We start from the raw sequence: 19,561 nt of genomic DNA, 5'->3' as shown, positions 1-19,561 counted from the left end.
AAAAGGAGGACTTGTGGTACCTTAGAGACTAACAAATTTATTTGAGCATAAGCTTTCGTGAGCTACAGCTCACTGTATTCCCAGGCCTAGTGTATGGGGCTGTCTTGTGCCTCTGAATGAAGCCGTTTTATTTAAACGGTAAAGCAAGAGAGGGGAATTAAGCGTCCTTAGTTTAGTTCAGGTTTCCTGGCTTCGCAGCCATCCCCTCTTCAGGGCAGGGGTATTGGCTTCCTCCTGGGCTTGTCTGCAAAATTCCCAGCCCGTCGGCAGTGCTAGAGACATAATCCATATTTCATTACTTTATATATAGCGTGTCTCCAGGGCTCTGAGCAAGCCAGGCGTCTCCCCCGGCACAACTCTGCCGGTGAAATTTATCATTGTTCCCTCTTAACGTTTTTCTTTTTTTAATGACTTACCAAAAAAAGCCCCAACTTTTTAATGTAAAATAGGAGGATATTTTAAAATTACAGTAGCACAAAAAAAGGACCCGTCCCCCAAACCGCAAAACTTGAACCCCTCTCCCCACAACATGGGCCACTGGTGATTTTTGTTGTATTTAAATTGTCAGTTGTCCCTCTCAGTGCAATCTAAGGTTAAGCTCAGTTAGGTCAGGCCATCCTGTAGTGCCTTCCAAGATGCTTTGGCAATGCAGGAGCTGCGGGGGTTATACCTGTACGGCTGCCGTTGTCTCCTGTTTTTGGGTACAGAAGAGCAGTCTCTCCGTTCTCATACAGTGAGTCCCTGCTTCTTCCTGCATTGTTGAAAAGAGGGGTGGTCCCAATATCAGGGTTTCTAGACTCTCAGCTAAACGTTAAACAATTGCCTTCAGATGAAATATACACAGCTGTATTGTGTCACATGCTGTAGGATATTCATGCCTAAGAGATAGGTCTCAGTCTGTGGCTTGAACAGCTGGAAGGAATAATGGAGTAGAAGCAGTGTGTCTCAGGAGTGTCTAGATTTGCCATTTTGATACTTAAAAGCAGACTTGAGTCAGTGTACAATAATACACAAGAAAACAGTGAAAAATCCCAGGGCTTCCAAAAGGGAGGGTGCAAAAGACAAAACCCTAAGAGCAAACATTTTTTTTTTTTAAAAGCTAAATCAGAAGCCGGGAGCCTGCCAAACAATCAGTGGGATGATCGAGGTGCTGAAGGAGTGCTCAAGGAAGACAAGGCTGTTGCGATGAAGCTAAATTAATTCATTTGATCAGTCTTCACTGCAGAGGATGTGAGGGAGATTCCCACACCTGAGTCATTCCTTTTAGGTGACAAATCTGAGGAACTGTCCCAGATTGAGGTGTCAATAGAGGAGGTTTTGGAACAAATTGAGAAATTAAACATTAATAAGTCACCAGGACCAGATGATAAGCTTTCGTGAGCTACAGCTCACTTCATCGGATGCATTCGATGCATCTGATGAAGTGAACTGTAGCTCACGAAAGCTTACGCTCAAATAAATTTGTTAGTCTCTAAGGTGCCACAAGTACTCCTTTTCTTTTTGCGAATACAGACTAACAGGACCAGATGATATTCACTCAAGAATTCTTCAGGAACTCAAATATGAAATTGCAGGACTACTCACTGTGCTATATGACTTTTTCCTTAAATGAGCCTGTATCAGCTAACTGTAGGATAGTTAAAGTTGGTTGAAACTACAGTAAAGAACAGAGTTATCTGACACGCAGATGAACGTGATATGTTGAGGAAAAGCCAATATGGCTTTTGTAAAGGGAACTCATGCCTCACCAACCTATTAGAATTCTTTGAGGGTGTCAAATAACATGTCGAAAAGGGGGATTCACTGGATATAGAGTACTTGGACTTTCAGAAAGCCTTTGACAAGGTCCCTCCCTGGAGGCTCTTAAGCAAATAAGGAATCATGGGATAAGAGGGAAGGTCCTCACATGGATCAGTAACTGGTTAAAAGAGAGGAAACAAAGAGTAAGAATAAATGGTCAGTTTTCACACTGGAGAGAGGTAAGATCCTCCAAGGATTTGTACTGGGACGCATGCTGTTCAACATATTTACAAATGATATGGGAAAAGGCGTAAACAGTGAGGTGGCAAAGTTGCAGACAATACCCAATTACTCAAGGTAATTAAGTCCAAAGCTGACTGCAAAAAGTTACAAAGGGATTTCACAAAACTGGGTGACTGGGCAAAAAACAGCCGATTAAGTTCAATGTTGATATATGCAAAGTAATGGACATTGGAAAATATTATCCCAACTACACATACAAAATGATGGGGTCTGAATTAGTTGTTACCACTCAGGAAAGAGATCTTGGCGTAATTGTGGATCGTTCTCTGAAAACAGGCGCAGTGTGTGGTGGGCAATCTAAAAAGCTAACAATGTTAGGAAGCATTAGGAAAGGGATAGATAATAAGACAGAAAATATCATAATGCTACTATATAAATCCATGGTATGCCTTTATCTTGAATACTGTGTGCAGTTCTGGTCGCCTCATCTCAAATAGAAAAGGAGTACTTGTGGCACCTTAGAGACCTATTAGAATTGGAAAAAGTACAGAGAAGGGTAAAAAACGAATTAGGGGTATATAACAACTTTCATATGAGGAGAGATTAAATAGACATGGATTGTTCAGCTTGGAAAAGAGACGACTAAGGGGGGATACGATTGAGGTCTATAAAATCACGAATGGTTTGGAGAAAGTGAATAAGGAAGTGTTATTTACTCCTTCACATGACACAAGAACCAGGGGTCAGCCAATGAAATTAACAGGCGGCAGGTTTAAAACAAACAAAAGGAAGTACTTCTTCCCAGAACGCACAGTCAACGTGTGGAACTTGTTGCCGGTGACGACATGAAGGCCAAAAGTAGAACTGGGTTCAATAAAGAATATAAATTCACGGAGAACAGGTCCGTCAATGGCTATTAGCCAGGATGGTCAGGCATGCAACCCCATGCTCTGGGTGTCCCTAAACCTCTGGCTGCCAGAAGTTGGGAATAAGTGACAGGAGAGGGATCACTTGATAATTGCCCTGTTCTTTTCATTCCCTCTGGGGCACCTGGTGCTGGCCACTGTTGGAAGACCGGATACTGGGCTAGATGGACCATTGGTCTGACTCAGTATGTCCGTTCTTACGATTTCTCTCTTAATTGTCATCTCCAACAATCTCATGTTCTTTGCAAAGGAGGCTCAAGGTAGTTTCCCTCATAGTATTTTCAGCTGTAAGCTGTCTGTCTGACAACATTATGATTCTCAAACTCTTTACCAGGGCCAGGACCCATTTCTCCTACCACCTCTGTCACCGGTGACTCTTGATCTTTATATTTGACAGAAGGCTCCCCCGTTGTGGCCTTGATGTAGTGAATCTGGATGGAAAATGGGAGAGGGACAGGAGAAGCAAAAGCTCAAACCGAAAAGTACCATCAGCCTCTTCTTGGCCTCGATTAAAGCCTGGCTATTTCTAGAAGTTTGCAAATCAATTTGAAACAGGCTCAGCTAGAGAAATGGGTCAGTTACAGTGGTGGGAAACTATCACTGTTGCTGCTTCCCTATGGATAATGTGCCCTTGCTCTGCTTCTGTCCCTTAACGATGTCATCCAGCGTCTGGCTAAATGTACCCAGCTTTTTTTTTTTTTTCACCTCCTCTGACTCATCTGAGCGTAGGATTTTCCCGAAGAGATGGGTCCATGAATAGAACACGGGCTTCATGTGTAAGAACCACTTAGGTGCTCAGATACCAACGGTGATGTTGGTGGTATTTGGTTTGTATTATGGTGCACGTGGAGGCACCAACCAGAAGCGAGGTCTCATTGTGCCGGGCACTAAACAAACACCTGAGATGGTCCCTGCTCCAAAGAGCTTACAGCATTATTTAGCAAGACAGAGAAAGGCTGAAGGAAAAGAAGGGATCTCCAACTAATCTATGTCCCTCATCGCTGTAACACCTCACAATCTTTAATGCATTTATCCTCACAACACCCTAATTAGAGCAATGCTGTTATCCCAGTTTACAGATGGGGCTCTAAGGCACAGAGAGGGTAAGTGACGATCCAGGACGATCCAGGCTCCCAGATTGCTGTAACCACCACATCACCCTTTCTGAACAGAGCAGAGAATTATCCCAGTCCATTAGCAGCTCTCGCTTTGTGACCTGTCTTTTAGAAATGCCGAGCAACCCCAGTTCCAGTCAGTCAGTGGGAGAAAAGGGTGCTCAGGGTCTTTGAAAGCAGGATGTTTATTATAATTTCCCTTTCCCCCCAACTTGACAGATAACCTTTTCCTCCTATAAAACAATTCATGTGTTTCAGAGCAATTTTCATCCTCCCAGAGTTAGTGGTGAGCATCTCTTGCCCCGTAGAGAAAGTCTGCCCATCTTTTTAGTTTAACGTTTTGTGTCTCCAGTCTCTGTCAAAACTCCAACAGCTAAAGACCTCACATCTGGCCGTAACCCTGGGCTGAGCCAAGCAGAGAAAATGTTGACTCCAAGGGAGGACGCGTGTGAACACATGTGAACCCCTGTGGCCATGATGAAGTCTGAAGTCGCTTTAGCACAGTCATTGAACTCTCTCCAAGTCAGTGCCATTATGACATGGATGTAGTTGAGCTGCTCTGTGAAACACTCAGCTCCTTTCCAAACCAAAATCTGTGTGGGGCTTGGTGGATGCCAGCTGTGTTCTTAGCTGCCAACTCTTGCAGGAGCTGGTAATATTCTTAAAGCCCCTGCTCCTTAAGTTGGGTGATGATGGGAGAATTTCACCTTTCTTTAAGGGGAAAAAAAAGTGTCTAGCCCTTGTGGCTGCAGAGAAAAGCTTGAAAATAAAGTCTCTGGAACCAGAAGGCAAATAAACAATACCAAAATCATTCTTCTTCTTTTATTTTAATCTCCATGATTTTTAAGCCACTCATGATTTTTTAGGTGAGCTTATGATTTTTTGAACACTCGGGGATGGCGATAGTGTAGGGGATGCAGTGGGGCCTGGACATCAGCATGTTTGCAGTGGCTTTGCCAGCCAGCTGGCTGGGGGTGCTGGAAGGATTTCCTGTTTTGTTGTGCACCAAAGGGTAGTTCTCTTGTGCAGAAGTACTTTGGCCATCTGTTCAGCCGTGTGGGGAAAGGTGCCCCTCTCTTGCCTCACCTTGTAAAATCATGCTGCCATTTGAGTTGCCAGTTAAGTGCTGTTCTTCCACCTAATAAATTTGTTTTACAGCTTTGCTGAGGTTCCGTGGGAGGAGTGGTCAGGTTAATTGCATGTTACTGCTACTGGCAAATTTAACTGTTTAAATAAAACTATGGGGAGTGGGGCTGTGTCACACTTTTAAATTAAAGTGAGTTGCTATTTTTTCCTGTTTAAAACTGAAACTTGCTACTGTTATAAACCAGTATCCCACGTCACTTTCTTCACTGGTAGACGCTCTAACTCCTCCCACTTAAAGCCTCTTGAGACCTGCACTGGATGTGTGGCTGGTGGGGAACTTGTTAGAAGTAAAGCACAGTTTTGTTTTGTTTTGTTTTTTTCTTCACACAACGCACAGTCAACCTGTGGAACTCTTTGCCTGAGGACATTGTGAAGGCCAAGACTATAACAGGGTTCAAAAAAGAACTAGATAGGTTCATGCCGAGCAACCCCAGCTCCAGTCAGTCAGTGGGAGAAAAGGGTGCCCTTAAAGTCTGTAAATCCAGACTGGGTTTTCTAAAAGATCTGCTCTCGCTCAAACAGAAGTTGTGGGCTTGGTGCACAGATTAGTCTTGGTTGAGGTCCTCTGGCCTGAATGAGGCAGGAGGTCAGATTAGATGATGATAATGGTCCCTTCTAGCCTTAAAATTGATGGATCGGTTGACACAGATCTGCCACAGAGGCATTTCAAAACATTTAGCTTTTGTCTAGAGCAGGATGAGTTATAGCTTGTCTGCTGTGTCAAGTCTTTTGTTTTAATGGAAGTGGTAGGACTGTCACGTGAATTCTTTGATTATGGGACTCAAGCCAGGCATGAAGGTAAAGTTTATCAGCCAGAGAATAATAATGGCTTGTTCTTCTCTAGCCCCTTTTGTCTGAACATCTAGGAGCCTTTTACAAAGATGAATGGTGGTGTCCATGTTTTAAAGACGGGGAAACTGAGGCACAGAGCAATGAAATGATTTGGCCAAAAGTCACATACAAGTCAGTGGAACAGAACCCAGAAATCTTGACGCTCTAGTTCCCTTTTCTCATGACTATCCCACGCTCCTCTTCCATGGGTTGGAATAGAACCCAGGAGTCCTGGGTTTCAGTCTCCTGCTTTGAGTCATTAGATTGCAGAGTCAAGGTTGAAGGACAGACTACACTGAAACACACACACTCCTCATTGAGCTGAGAGTTGCTGAATATTGTTTGTAAATAACAATATCTGTTGTGGTTATAATATATTAACATTGGGCAGAAGCAACCAATATTTTAACATTCGTGAGATTGACTCATTTGAATTTCATGGAGATTGATGGAGAAGTGGCATGAAATTTAGCTGAGAAGAGGCCTTAAGATTTTGGCTAAACGTCAGGAATACAAACGCAGTTGGCACGAATGACTGGAGTTTGAGTGGCTAATTACTCACTTTTATGGCTTTTTCCACTTTCCTGGTGTGGTTCACATTGAGAAGTCATTAATCCTGTTCTTTCTGACCACACAGCCTATTACTCTGGCAAGAACTCCCTGTCCCAAATGCGGCTTATCCCATTAGGGGACAGAAGTAATCCCCTCCTCCTTAGCCAGAAGGGTGAAGGATGTGGTAAACCTGCTCAGAACACAGAAACCAACCAGTACAATGAATGGGCCCATAGTGTTCTCTGCTGAGCACAGGCAGGCATTGAGAGCACATGCTTTGTGCAATATTTATTATTTCACCTGGGAGCCCTAGTTTTACTGCATTTTCTGTTGGGCCTGGTCTGCACTTAAAACTTATATTGGTTTAGCTATGTCTAGATAATACCATGGTCTAGAAAGTACGTAGTCCTGCCTTGAGTGCAAGGGATTGGATTAGAAGACCTCTCGAAGTCTCTTCCAGTCTTATGAGTCTGTGATACCTATGATGATACCTGTGACGTCAGGGATGTGAAAAAACACAGCCCTAGTGACCTAACTATGCCAGCAAACCCCCCAGCATGGAAGCAGCTACGCCAACAGACAAGCGCTTGTGTCGGCATAGCTAGCGTTGTTTAGGGAGGCAGTGTTCCTATACCAGCAGAAAAATTCCCTCTGGCAGTGTGAGCTGCATCTGCTCTAGCGGGTTATGCCAGCATAGGCTCTGGAGTGCAGACCTAGCCTTAATGATGCCAGGCCCTTCGCTGAGACCTTGACCTCTGGCAATGCATGTTCACTGCACCATGTTCTTGGTTGCAGAGCTGGCATTGTGTGACTCTTACCAGAGCGTACCGGCTGGGCTACCTCTCCCAGTGAGGGGTTGTGTCTCTGGTTCATTTCTGTGGGGGGCCTGCGTGGGGGTTATTGCACTTGGCTGAATGGGTTTTTAACCCATCTTTGCATTTGAACTGCTCCCCAGCCTGCCTTAATCCTCCTAGGTCATTGTGGCTCATGTAATGCCAAAGCCCGCTGTTGAGGCAGGTGCATCATCCTTTCTGCAGCCCTATAGAGAGGAAGTCTGTCTCCTCCGCTCTGCTTTCCTACAGGACTGCAAGTGTTTGTGGGTCTGTAGCCAGAGATAATCCAAAGGCAGGATGCGATTCGACAGTCGTCACCGTTCACTGACGGTGAGCCTGATCGTTAGGCTTCCTCGAATGTCTTTGCTAATTATTTGAATATAAATAATGAAGACTCTCCAATGAAGGCTCCATGGCATTCAAAGCTGACACATACTATCTGGGTACCTAGCAGAGATCACCGAAGTTTGGGACCTTTAGTATTCTGCTCTGAATGGGTCCTACTCGGTACAAGCTCCCCATGTTCCAATCAGGCTGAGGATGGAATCCCCAGAAAGGAGACTTGGGCTTGTTTACATAAGGAAATTGACTGGAATGGCTATTCTGCAATGGGGATTCCAAAGTGGATTAAGCTAAACTGTAAAATAGGCATTCTTATTCCAGATTGAGTGTCCACACAGGGCGTTATTGCAGAATAGCTTTTGTGCTTTAAATTCCCAATCTACTTTATTCCAGAATAATTTCCCCATGTAGACAAGCTCTTATTCCATGTGTTGGGGCATGCCTAAAGTTAAAAAGCTAGTGGAATGGAGTGGTAAAACTTATACCCGTAGTAATGCAATCCGCATCAACCCCAGGAAACCCAAGGTCTGTTTTCTACAGTCACTATCTGTTGTAATTTTAGATATTTATTCAGCATATTTTGTGCACCTAGCGTCTCTGCTTAAAAAACACAGAATGATCTTACTAGGAAGACTTCCGGAATGATTGACATGGGTATAAAGGGTCTAGATATGATGGTGATAGAGATTCAAGATTAAAAGGCTGCCGTTTATAAATCAAAGAGGAGAGGCTGCTGGCAATCAGATTTCATAGACTCATAGAGGATTAGGGTTGAAGAGACTTCAGGAGGTCATCTAGTCCAGCCCCCTTCTCAAAGCAGGACCTACACAGACTAAATCATCCCAGCCAGGGCTTTGTCAAGCCGGGCCTTAAAAACCTCTAAGGATGGAGATTCCACCACCTCCCAAGGTAACCCATTCCAGTGCTTCACCACCCTCCTAGTGAAATAGTTTTTCCTAATATTCAACCTAGATCTCCCCCATTGCAACTTGAGACCATTGCTCCTTGTTCTGTCATCTGCCACCACTGAGAACAGCCGAGCTGCATCCTCTTTGGAATCCCCCTTCAGGTAGTTGAAGGCTGCTATCAAATCCCCCCTCATTCTTCTCTTCTGCAGACTAAATAAGTCCAGTTCCCTCAGATTTGGCTCCCTTCATTGAGTATCTGAAAGAGAATTACTCAAATCAGGGATGGAGATATACCTGGCTTTTTAACAGGTGAGAATCCATTAGAGGATGAATCTATAAGCAAATATCCTTGTTTATAACTGTAAATGCCCACTATGTGCTTTCAACAGATATTTACAGTACAGTTTGGTCTCTGTTACGTTTGGAAAATTTGGGGGCTGTTCTCATGAATGTTTCATTCTTTAAAATTCCAATAAATAGTTAAAACAAATAAACAAAACACACACCCCAGTTCTCTGGACTCAGGTTATTTCCATGATCTTTGCCTGTACTACAGTAAAGTAATGTTACTTGCAATCCTGAAATAGCAGCTGGCAGCAAAGCAGCATCAGCATCTCTATAGATAATTCACGTTCACTCTGTGCTTGGCTTTTATATCTTCTTTACACTGCGGTGTCAGGTAGCAGCCCAGTGCTTGCCATGGGTAGCCCCTGGTCGTAGGAGATGTAAACAATACCATGAAAATCCCTAGTCTGGTTGAGGCCAGGCAGGGAAAGACCTAAAAATTAGATGCTCATCAGCTGTGTTTTGGTTTGCAGGTGGATGTGCATGTATCCCAATGTCCCTTTTGCTCAGCCTTGCTGCTCTGGCACTGAACTATACAAACCACTTTGCTCTCCGAAGCATTGGGCGAGCAGGGTTCCTGGCTCTCTTGCTGCTCTGCTCCACTCACAGGAACAGAAGGCAGGGCCAGTTTGGCAAGCAGGAGACAGCGGTGGGTGTTTTGTTACAGACTAACTTTTCAAGAACAAGTAGATTTTCCTAAGATCACGAGGGCATTTCAAAATGAAATATTGATCGAACCGCGGGCCTCTCAATTGTAACACTGGGTCCATTTATTTTTGTATGTATTTTTTCTTTATTTAAAGTCTTCCATATATTAGCAGTTCACATGTCAGGTTAAAAATGTGATTATTTTTCATTAAAACTGCATTGACGGTTGAGCAAGATAGCCAAGGGGACCCCATTGCACAGGAGAAAGGCAGTAGGCTGGGTTGCAATGGAGAGTTCCACGAATATTGAATTCCTGAGAAGTGAACTTTTTTCACTTCCACGGAGAGGCCTTTTAAGTTGCCTTCCCTAGTAATTTTTTATTTTTTGTACTAAACTGAGGGATATTTGGGAAAACGAAATGTTTACTGACTGTCTCCTTCCCTCCATCACACAAATGGACATGTTAGTTATTGGGTCACTTTTGCATAACAGCCACATGTACGAGCATGGAGCTAGCTAAAAAGGTCACAAGACAGGAGGTTTTGCTTTCAGGAGTGTTCCCCCCCCCCACCCCTTTGGCTGTACTTGCCTGGCCAATGCAGTTCTTCTTCTGAAAAAGACAGGAGAAATGTTGATGCCTTTTTAAGTATCAACCCACAGTCCTGGTCCAGGACTCTGGTTCTTAGATGCTACCACAATCCAAATCGTGATTGTATTGTTGAGTTCCTAATAAATCAATAAGCCGAGTTTAGGGTGGCTTGGTTGCAGTGTCTCGTCAATGCAGATCCATTTTCTATACAGCATTCCCCTGACTTCAGTGTATGTTCTATTTTTAAACCCTCCTGCACTCTGTATTGCGGCATTTCTCTTCCTGAATTATTTATCATTGTTTGGAGCTGAATGGAGCAGTACGTTCTTTCCACTGTTCCTTGGTGCCCACGTGTCTGTCTTGAGCCGTTGACAGATTTGGTTCATGTCAAATCACGTTAGCCCCAGCTCGGAAGGGGCTGCAAGGGATGATGGGAGTGTGGCCACAACCTGTGATAACGGATGATCATTCTGATTTTTTTTGTAGTTAATACTGGCTTTGCCCGGGCGGCAGGGAGGGGAGAGCTGCCGTGCTGCCCTAGTCTCTAGCTCGCGTTCACAATGGAGTTCAGTTTCACTGGTTTGACTGCTGACCACTTGCCCTTTGCACTGGCTGCAGCTCAGGGGGAGAGGGAGAACCAGGAGCCTCTCCCTTGGTCACGTACCCCACTGCGTTGAGATACAAATGGGTGTGACGGCTGAAGCTTGCTTTGGGCTCCCTAGTGTGTGTGTGTGAGATTTCATTTGTTTTGGGGTGGGTGGCAATTTTTTCTCTATATTTCCCCTCTTCCCCAAATACAGACTTTTATCCAAAGGAGAAGATAAAGTCAGTGTTTAAAAGGAGTGGGTGTGAAAGACTTTATTTCTGAGGGATTTTTGAGCTACCTGCTGAAATTGATCAGTTCCTCTGCCCTCTTTCCCTGAGCGTCTCTCATCACTTCATTTCTTCTCCTTCTGTCTCTTCTCCTCCCGTCCCTTTACCCTCCTTCTGCACCTATTCCCTGCTGGGGTTGGCTTCCCTTTATCATGATCCCTTCTCCCCCATACCTTCTTATTTACTTCTGGCCTCTCCCGCAAGGTGGCAGGGGGTTGTCCATGCTGCTGCTTTCGTCCCTTAGTGGGAGGGAAGGAGCTGCATAACACAGGCTCTCTCCTCTGCTAGGGGAGGCGTTGGTGGAGGAGGAGAGACAGCAGCAGCTGTCCTTCCTCCCTGCATCCCCAGCAGGAGCGAGGAATGTGCTGTGCTGCTGGTTGGAACTGTGTGCAAGAGGAGCCGCTGCATACAGGTGGTGTCCCAGCTGCAGGGTTGTCCGCCAGGAGTATTTCGTAACCTTGGTGCTGTGTACAGCCCCTGCCTTGCTCCTCCCTAGCTGTTACAGTTAGCTGTTACCACTCAAGAAAGAGATCTTGGAGTCACTGTGGATAGTTCTCTGAAAACATCCACACAACGTGCAGTCAAAAAAGCAAACAGAATGCTGGGAATCATTAAGAAAGGGATCGATAATAGGACAGAAAATATCATGTTGCCTCTATATAAATCCATGGTACGCCCACATCTTGAATACTGCGTGCAAATGTGGTCGCCCCATCTCAAAAAAGATCTATTGGAATTGGCAAAGGTTCAGAAAAGGGCAGCAAAAATGATTAGGGATATGGAACGGCTGCCATATGAGGAGAGATTAATAAGACTGGGACTTTTCAGCTTGGAAAAGAGATGACTAAGGGGGGATGTGATTGAGGTCTATAAATTCATGACTGGTGTAGAGAAAGTAGATAAAGAAGTGTGTTTTACTACTTCTCATAACACAAGAACTAGGGGTCACCAAATGAAATTAACAGGCAGCAGGTTTAAAACAAACACAAGGAAGTATTTCTTCACACAACGCACAGTCAACCTGTGGAACTCCTTGCTAGAGGATGTTGTGAAGGCCAAGACCATAACAGGGTTCAAAAAAGAACGAGATAAATTCATGGCGAGAAGCCTACTGAGCAAGGTTGGGCAGCGCCTCAGGGAAAGCTGGGATTTCCACACTGAGTCTAATCCCTGCTAGGTGCCCCATGGCCTGGAGTCGGAGCAAACGGTAGAAGAGGAGTAGTGCAATGGAGGCAGAACATGCAGCAAGTGCAGCATTCCGTCTGGCCTGCCTGCCAGGAGGCGAAGCTGTATGATGTGTGCTCCTGCGGATTAATCTATGAGCTGTTCCCATCCAAGGAAGAGCCCCCACTGGCTCTAATGGTGCAGGGTCCATCCCCTAATGCGTGTCATGGATTGTGGGTATAGTCAGTAATGGAAAACCAGGGCAGCTCCTTCATTTACACCAGTCCTCTGTGTCCGGCCGAGATTGGATCCCCGCCTCTAGCGCTGGGAGTCCATCCAGAAACGTTTATGAACCAGAAAGCTGCTTAGCATCGTGTTCTTGTTGGCGTGGGACAGGCATATCCCTACCAATTTGCTTGATCGTTAGCGGCATGCCCGTCATCGTTATGCCTTGGAAATCTTGGTGGGGGGGTGAGCTGGAAGAGCGGGCTGGCCCCATTAATAATTAAGTGAGATAAGCAGCAGCACGTGATTTGAAATGCCAAAATGCAGCATGCGCAGCCTGCCATTAATATCAAGTCTCTGAGCAGCAGACAAATGCGATGCCTTGCAGTGCTTTCCATATGATGTTTCTGTGATTCACAGGGAGCTGATACTTTTGCTCACTGGAATGCAAATCTAGGGCAAAACACTTTCTTATAGGATTCTAACTAGCAAAGTGCTAATTCTTGCTATGACCTAATTTTAGACTTCTCCTCTCCCATTCTCCGTGGCCAACCCAGCCTCCTTTGAGCTGGCTTACATTTGATAGCTAAGTTATGGGGTGCAGGTGTCTGATCAAATAAGTGTGAGCCACTAGGTCCTCCTTCCCCATTCAAAGCCCAAGAGAGTACAGGGAACTAAAGGGATTGAGGGACAGAATTCCTCCTGCAGGCATAGGGCTGGAGTAACCATCACAGCTCTCCCATACCTGCCATGGGGGGGGGGTGTCTGTGACTGCATCGATGTAAGCGTGGGTCTAATGGCCCCTCCCTCTGCCAGCCCTCTGGCCCAAGTGGCTATTCTCCCTGTCCCCTCTGTCCCTCCCACTCTTTGCTACACAGATCCAGGGCCTGAGGTTGCAAAGGAGACCTAGTGAGTTTGGCCCCCTGTTCCTGTTCACCTAGCTCCCCTCAGCCCCATTGGGAACCCCAGGTTGAATGACTGTACAATGGCTGCTGGGCAGACTCTGCTGACCCCCTGGCTGAGCAGTGTTTCTGCCAGGAGCACCTTCTTGCACCCTGAGATTTACGCTGGCTTCCAGTGCATTGCTGAATGCAATTGAAGGAGCTGGTTTCAACCCAAGCGTCCTTACACAGGTACGGTGCTGCCTGCATTCTGCTCTGCCTCTCCTTGTATGAAGCTGCAGTAGCCGAGGTCGGCTGAGATGCTCACGCGAAATGGGAGGGACTCGGCAGCTGGAGTGCTGTCAGCAAGGGGTCCTCGACTCTGGAACTCTGAGCCCAGATTGATCGTCTTTCCCAGCCCCTTTCTGGGCTGGAGGGGAAGGGGTTGATTAATAACTGTGACACGTGGGTGCCCTTTAAATATTGAAATACGTAGATAAGCACTGCCCCTCACCCAAACTCCTGCAGGGTTTCAGTGGTGCAAGCTAGCCTTGTATGTACAGACTCACCGTGCTGTGGCTACTTCACGCTGGGTGGACGTGGCTGCATGACAGGGGTTTCCATCAGTGCCGTCCGACCGGTTCAGTGCCATGAAGTGTGCACTTCGTGATTTCTAGTGCAGACAAGGCTAGAAATTGCTCTCCAGGGAGCACCTTGTATTGCAGCTCTGTGGATACGCCCAATAACCAGGTGACCCCTTCGGCAACAAGCAGGGAGAGCTGCAAGGGCTTCATCTGCATTTGCTTGGGAGGGAAGGTTCAGCCTGGGGGTGCTCTTTGCAGCTGTGCTGCTGGCCTGTTCCCCGGTATTCCCAGGCAGCCTCCTTGCAAGTCTGGAGCACAAACAATACCCTTTGCTTCAGCATCTCTCCTGCGCTTCCCTGTCTCTGACCTAGTTTTCACTGCACGCACATGGGGTCTGAGCAAACGGCGCTCAGCTGCGAAAAGAAGGAGCTGTGCAAGTTACATGGGGGGCTTACCCGGCCCCCTGCTGCAATCCAGACGATCGGGGGGGGCTGACTCATGGTCTCTTCCTCCTACCCAGGATTTGCTGCCTCCCAGCTGGGGGACAGATGCAGCTGAGGAAAGCCTCACACATGTTTGTTTAATGAAGGTGAAATGCCGCTGGCTCGGAAATGAGGCGTGTATTTAGGCTGCCATCTTTAAAAGGGCCTGATTAGTCTGTACTCATGCGCACCCGTTCCTCTCAGTGCAGCGCTCCGAAAGGTCCCCGGGGGAGAAGCTGTGAACTCTGCCCCTGCGGAGCCTCCTGCAGGTGGCTGTGCTGCAAGTGAGGAAGTTGCGTTGGTCCAGCCCTGCAGCGCTTTCCTCTCTGCTTTAAGTCTGGCTTCATAACCAGCTGTGGTGTTCAAACCAAAGGGCCGCTGCAGCTTTGCACACTCCTCTTGGATATGTGCCAGGCCTGCTTGGGCACACGCCGTCACACCCTCTGAAGCATGAGGTTCCTTGAGGGTAGGAAGGCCAGGCAGCACAGTAGGGGCTGGAGCATGCTATGGATTTCCTTTTACCCCACTGCTAATTTTGATGCTGCACAGCTCCCAAGCTGCGGTACACCAGGGACTGCTCTCAGCTACCCCGAGTCAGAGAGGGGACGGGTTGGAGAGACTCACTGGAATGGCAAAGGAGCCTTTGGCCTGCAGAGTGCATGGTGGGCCAGTTAGCTGGGTCTTCTCTGTGCTGGGCTAAGATCCCTGGCACGTGCAAGGTTTGCCGGTAGTTTGCCAAGTACTTAATCCTTTGTGCAAGTCTGTAGCTACTCCATGCACGGAGCAGCTTGAGAATCTGGACCTTGTGCAGTCCTGTGAAGTCCTGTGGGCCTGAAGAGCAAAACCAGAGCACAGAGCTCCAGGGCTAATCACCGAGAGCCCTGTCGCTCAGCTGGGTTCACTTGCCACAGGGAGTCACTCTGAGCACACGCTCTCTGCCACTGAGCATGTGCAGCCCGCATAGAGCTGCTGCAGAGCCAGCCAGTCACCGCTTCCCTTAGCTTCTGACTTCTCAGCTTTGCTGAGAGCCCGCCTCTAGGGCAGAGAGAAATAGACAGCCCCTGCCCCGCCAGTCTTGCAGCCTCAGGCCCTGAGTCTGCAAGGAGGAATTCCAATCCATTCCGTTCAAGGGGACGGTGTGCATATGGAGTTATTCCCTTGGGCGTTTGCAGGATCAGGGCCCATGTTAGGCCGTCAGTGCACACTCCCGACACATAGGTAGGCTTGGCAGAATGATCATTTGGACTGATAATCTCGATATTTATTTTCAAGCCCTTTTTTTCACTTTCTATCAATTTGACGTTCCCACAGTGGTGGGAAGTTCTGAGGGATCAGACAATGGGGGGGTGTCAGACAACAATTATTTAAAGACCATAGATGTGGAGATTCAAAAAGCTAAGATTTATAACCATTTAAAACACAAGCTGTCAACGTCACATGTCCGAACAGACCAAGTCAATATCCTTACAGCAAACTCCAAGAAGTTCTCGAGCAGCATTTTTCTTACTTCGCCTCCCTGCACGTTCTGATGATCATGGATGGAAATAGGTTTTTTGTTGGTTTGTGTGTGTACAGGGACATCGACATTCATGGATAAAAATCGAATCCCTCCAAGCCTACACATAGCGTCCCGTTTCAGAAGAGCTGGGACCTGGGTTCATTTCCCTGCTCTGCTTCAGACTCCCTGTGTGATTGTGAGCAAGCCTTTTAGTCTTAAGTGTGCTTGTCAGGTATGGAGGAAAGGTCTTGTTGTGATGGGGGCGGGATTTAAGGAACTCTTACCCTATGGATCTGGGTCTTTCCATTTTGCAGCTTCTGATGTAAATGTTTCCTTGGGCAGAGAGTGTGAGGAGACTATTTGTAATTACCAACATCTTGAAAGGTTTTAGAGGGAAGAATGGCTGGTTAAGAATATTCATGTGTTGTTCACGTGGGCTCTAAGATACGTCTACACTGCAGAGAAAAACCTGTGGCACCGAGTCTCAGAGCCCGGGTCGGTTGACTCTGGCTGTGGGGCTAATAAACGTTTAGATGTTTGGGCTTGGGCTGGAGCCTGGACTCCGAGACCCGACCCCCCATTGCTGGGTTTCAGAGACCGGACTCCAACCGAATGTCAACACTGCTGTTTTGAAGCCCACAGTCCAAGCCCTGTGAACCTGTCAGTTGACCCACGCTCTGAGAAACACTGTCGTGGGTCTTTAACTGCAGTGTAAACATACCATAAGGCGCTGATTCAGGAAAGCACTTTAAACATCTTAAGTTGCACGGGGCTTAAAGCATGTGCTTAAATTTAAGCACTGACTTGAGTGCTTTTCTGAACAGGGCTGCCTTCCCAAATCAGACCGTATGTTTGTTGTGTTATTCAAGTGGGTTGGGCTTCTAATGTTTGTTTTACTTTAAGAAATAGGGTTAGTGGTGTACTGTATTTGGGTAGAGCCGAAGAATACAAAGGATTACATTAACTTTGCAACCATTGTAAAGGCAGATCAGAAGGACAGTCTGCCAGACATGACACGACTATTTTTTAATGATTCTAAAATAATTAAAAAGATTTATTTGTAGCTTAAGACAGTCATTCGTCATGCTACTCCAAGTATGTTGGAATATAAGAACATAAGAATGGCCATACTGGGTCAGACCAAAGATCCATCAAGCCCAGTCTCCTGTCTTCCGACAGTGGCCAATGCCAGAGGGAATGAGCAGAACAAGTAATCTTCAAGTGATCCAGTGTGGAATATATGTCAAGCAGCATCAGGAACCAAACAAAACACACATCTTGAGGGACTCAGGACACCTGGGTTCCAGTCCTGTCTGACACAGACTCGCTGTGTGACCTGCAGCAAGTCACTTAGGGTAACATTTTCAAAAGTGACACCGCACTTAGGACCCTATTTCTCATTGAAAGTCACTGGGACTTATGCATCCGATGAAGTGAGCTGTAGCTCACGAAAGCTTATGCTCAAATAAATTTGTTAGTCTCTAAGGTGCCACAAGTACTCCTTTTGTTACTGGGACTTAGGTTCCTAAGAGTTCAAGTTACTTTTGAAAATAGGATTTAGGCTCCTAAGTCGCTTAGATGTTTTGGAAAGTTTTACCCTTAATCTCTGTGCTGGACTGGGACACAAGACGTGGGCTTTGTTCCGAGGTCTGCCCCTTGTCTGCGAGCGACCTTGGGCAAGTTTCTTCCTTCTGAGTCTGTTTCCCCATCCGTAAAATGGGGGTGATGATTACTGACCTGCTTTGTGTAAAGTGTGCTGGGATCTATGGATGCAAAGTGCTAGCTAAGCTCTAGGTGGTGGTGGTAGTGGTGGTATCTGTAAATCAGGGATGGTGATCCTCCTTTTCTCTCCCCCTCTCTCTGTCTTGTCTGGTTCAGTTGTAAGCGCTTTGTAGGTTGAACCGTCTCTAACGATGGGCCTGGCTACACCTGAAACGCTGCTGCAGCGGCACAGATGCAGCACAACCGCTGCAGCGCTTCAGTGTAGACGCTACATGCGCTGACTGGAGGGGTTCTTCCATCGGCATAGGTAATCCGCCTCCCCGAGAGGCACTAGCTAAGTCGATGAAAGAATTCTTCTGCAGCCTAGCACTATCTGCACCACGTGGGTTTTGGTTTTTTCACACCCGAACAATACAGTTCAGCTGACCTAATTTTCTAGTGTAGACCCAGCCTATGTGTTTGTGCACCACTTTGCACAGTTCGGCATGACTTTGAAGATCCTCTTCACTGGCGCAAGTTAAGTAAGAGAGCGGCTTAAAATCTCCTCAAGGTGGTCTATGGGTAGTGCCTTCCAGGGAGTGAAAGTATTCTCAGCACTGACCCAATAATAAATGCTTAAAAAAAAAAAAAGATTAAAATGGAGCTGTTAGAAATGCAAGCCTCCCACTGGCTTGGAGATGATGGTGAGAGAGCAAGGTGATTATCATCTAAATCTGTCCCTAACCTACCTCAGCTTTTACACGGCACTCTTCACAGCACTATCCGAACACTTCCATTCCCTTTGAAGAAGATGCTTCTGTTTGTTGGGTGATCTTTTCGACAGTAGTTATAGTGCCTGGCAGTAGAAAGGATGCTGTATCTTTAAAGCCTTCTCTGAGCCTTGCGGAGGCAGCTCCATTGAAGTATTTGAATGAGAAGGAGAGGGGGTGTGTATGTGGCTATTGGCAGAGCTCTATGACATCCTTCCAAACAGCTGGGCTCTGCTTTGCTTCAGAGCGGCTTGTCAGAGCAATTAGCTTGCTGTACCGGCAGCAAAGATAGCTAGCATTTCATTCAGGGGTGGGGGCTGGGGGGGGTGGGAGGGGAGGCAGGCTTCCAAGAAGCAAAAATCTCCTGGCAAAATTCCTCTAGAACTGGTCCTGGCGATGAAGTCTTGGTTGAGAACGGGAAATAGATGACTTGCGGTGAGTGCAGAACCACGGGGGTGAGTTTATTTTTAGAATAAAGTCTCCGGTGAATTTGAGCTAGAGAAATCACCGGAGATTCGTTTCTGTAGATACAGAATATGATATTGATAGCGTTTTAAATGATGGCAGTTTCTGTACCACTCCAGTGTGGTGAATGAGTGTCAGGGTTTCTGTTGGTTGAATGGGGTTAATTAAAGAACTGTTCAATGCTCCGCTTAGTGCAAGTGTCTCTCTAGTCTCTCCCCCTTTGATGTCCGGATTTCGTTCAGGGGGTTGTGAGCCGGAGCTGAGGCTTTTGTGATGCTGTGGATGCAGCTACAGGAAACAAGGGAATCCCCCATATACATACTGCGTTCTTCCATGTCATTAAGGAGTTCCCCACGCCAGGCTATCAAGCCTTGTTGCGTTTTGGCTGCGTGTTTGTGCACCTTGCTCCTGGCAATTTCTTCTCAAGTTAAAAAGAGAGCCCCCCCTTCCCGCTTTGCCAAATTAAATTTTGGGGCAGGAGAGAGGGGGTTGTTTGGATTAAAGCTGCATGTTGACTATTTGGATGTGAGCAATTGAATAGCTGGCTGGCCGTGTGCCATTTGACATATTCAGGCTAAGTTATGCAGTTAGATTTCCTACAGAGCTGTTTCTCCCTCTCCCCACCTCTTCTGGCTAAGATTTTTCTCATCATGAATGTCTTGCTGTGTTGGTCTGGATATTAACAGACTCATGAGGTGTT

General features: G+C 46.5%; 1 protein-coding gene and 1 long non-coding RNA gene across 12 annotated transcripts in view; both read left to right on the top strand.

Moving 5' to 3' along the window:
* Positions 1 to 19,561, top strand: part of R3HDM2 (R3H domain containing 2) — a 106,096-nt gene that overhangs the window by 21,289 nt on the left and 65,246 nt on the right. Inside the window, exon 1 of one of the 11 annotated variants that reach the window (XM_043506552.1) lies at positions 9,501 to 9,630. The exons of 9 other annotated variants lie outside the window; for them this stretch is intronic. The gene's annotated coding sequence lies outside the window, so the exon portion shown is untranslated. Of the gene's footprint in view, positions 1 to 9,500; positions 9,631 to 18,809; positions 18,832 to 19,561 lie in introns of those variants that run through there. One more of the 11 variants, XM_038378821.2, reaches the window with a different exon arrangement.
* LOC122458344 lies at positions 3,000 to 17,339 on the top strand. Its single transcript, XR_006278347.1, has 3 exons — positions 3,000 to 3,036; positions 11,385 to 11,390; positions 17,087 to 17,339. It is a non-coding gene; the product is annotated as an uncharacterized LOC122458344 (long non-coding RNA).

Source organism: Dermochelys coriacea, chromosome 20 (genome assembly GCF_009764565.3).
Source record: "Dermochelys coriacea isolate rDerCor1 chromosome 20, rDerCor1.pri.v4, whole genome shotgun sequence".
Taxonomy (NCBI): Eukaryota; Metazoa; Chordata; order Testudines; family Dermochelyidae; genus Dermochelys; species Dermochelys coriacea.
Note: the sequence above shows the minus strand (reverse complement) of the source record. Positions and strands in the feature narration are given on the sequence as shown.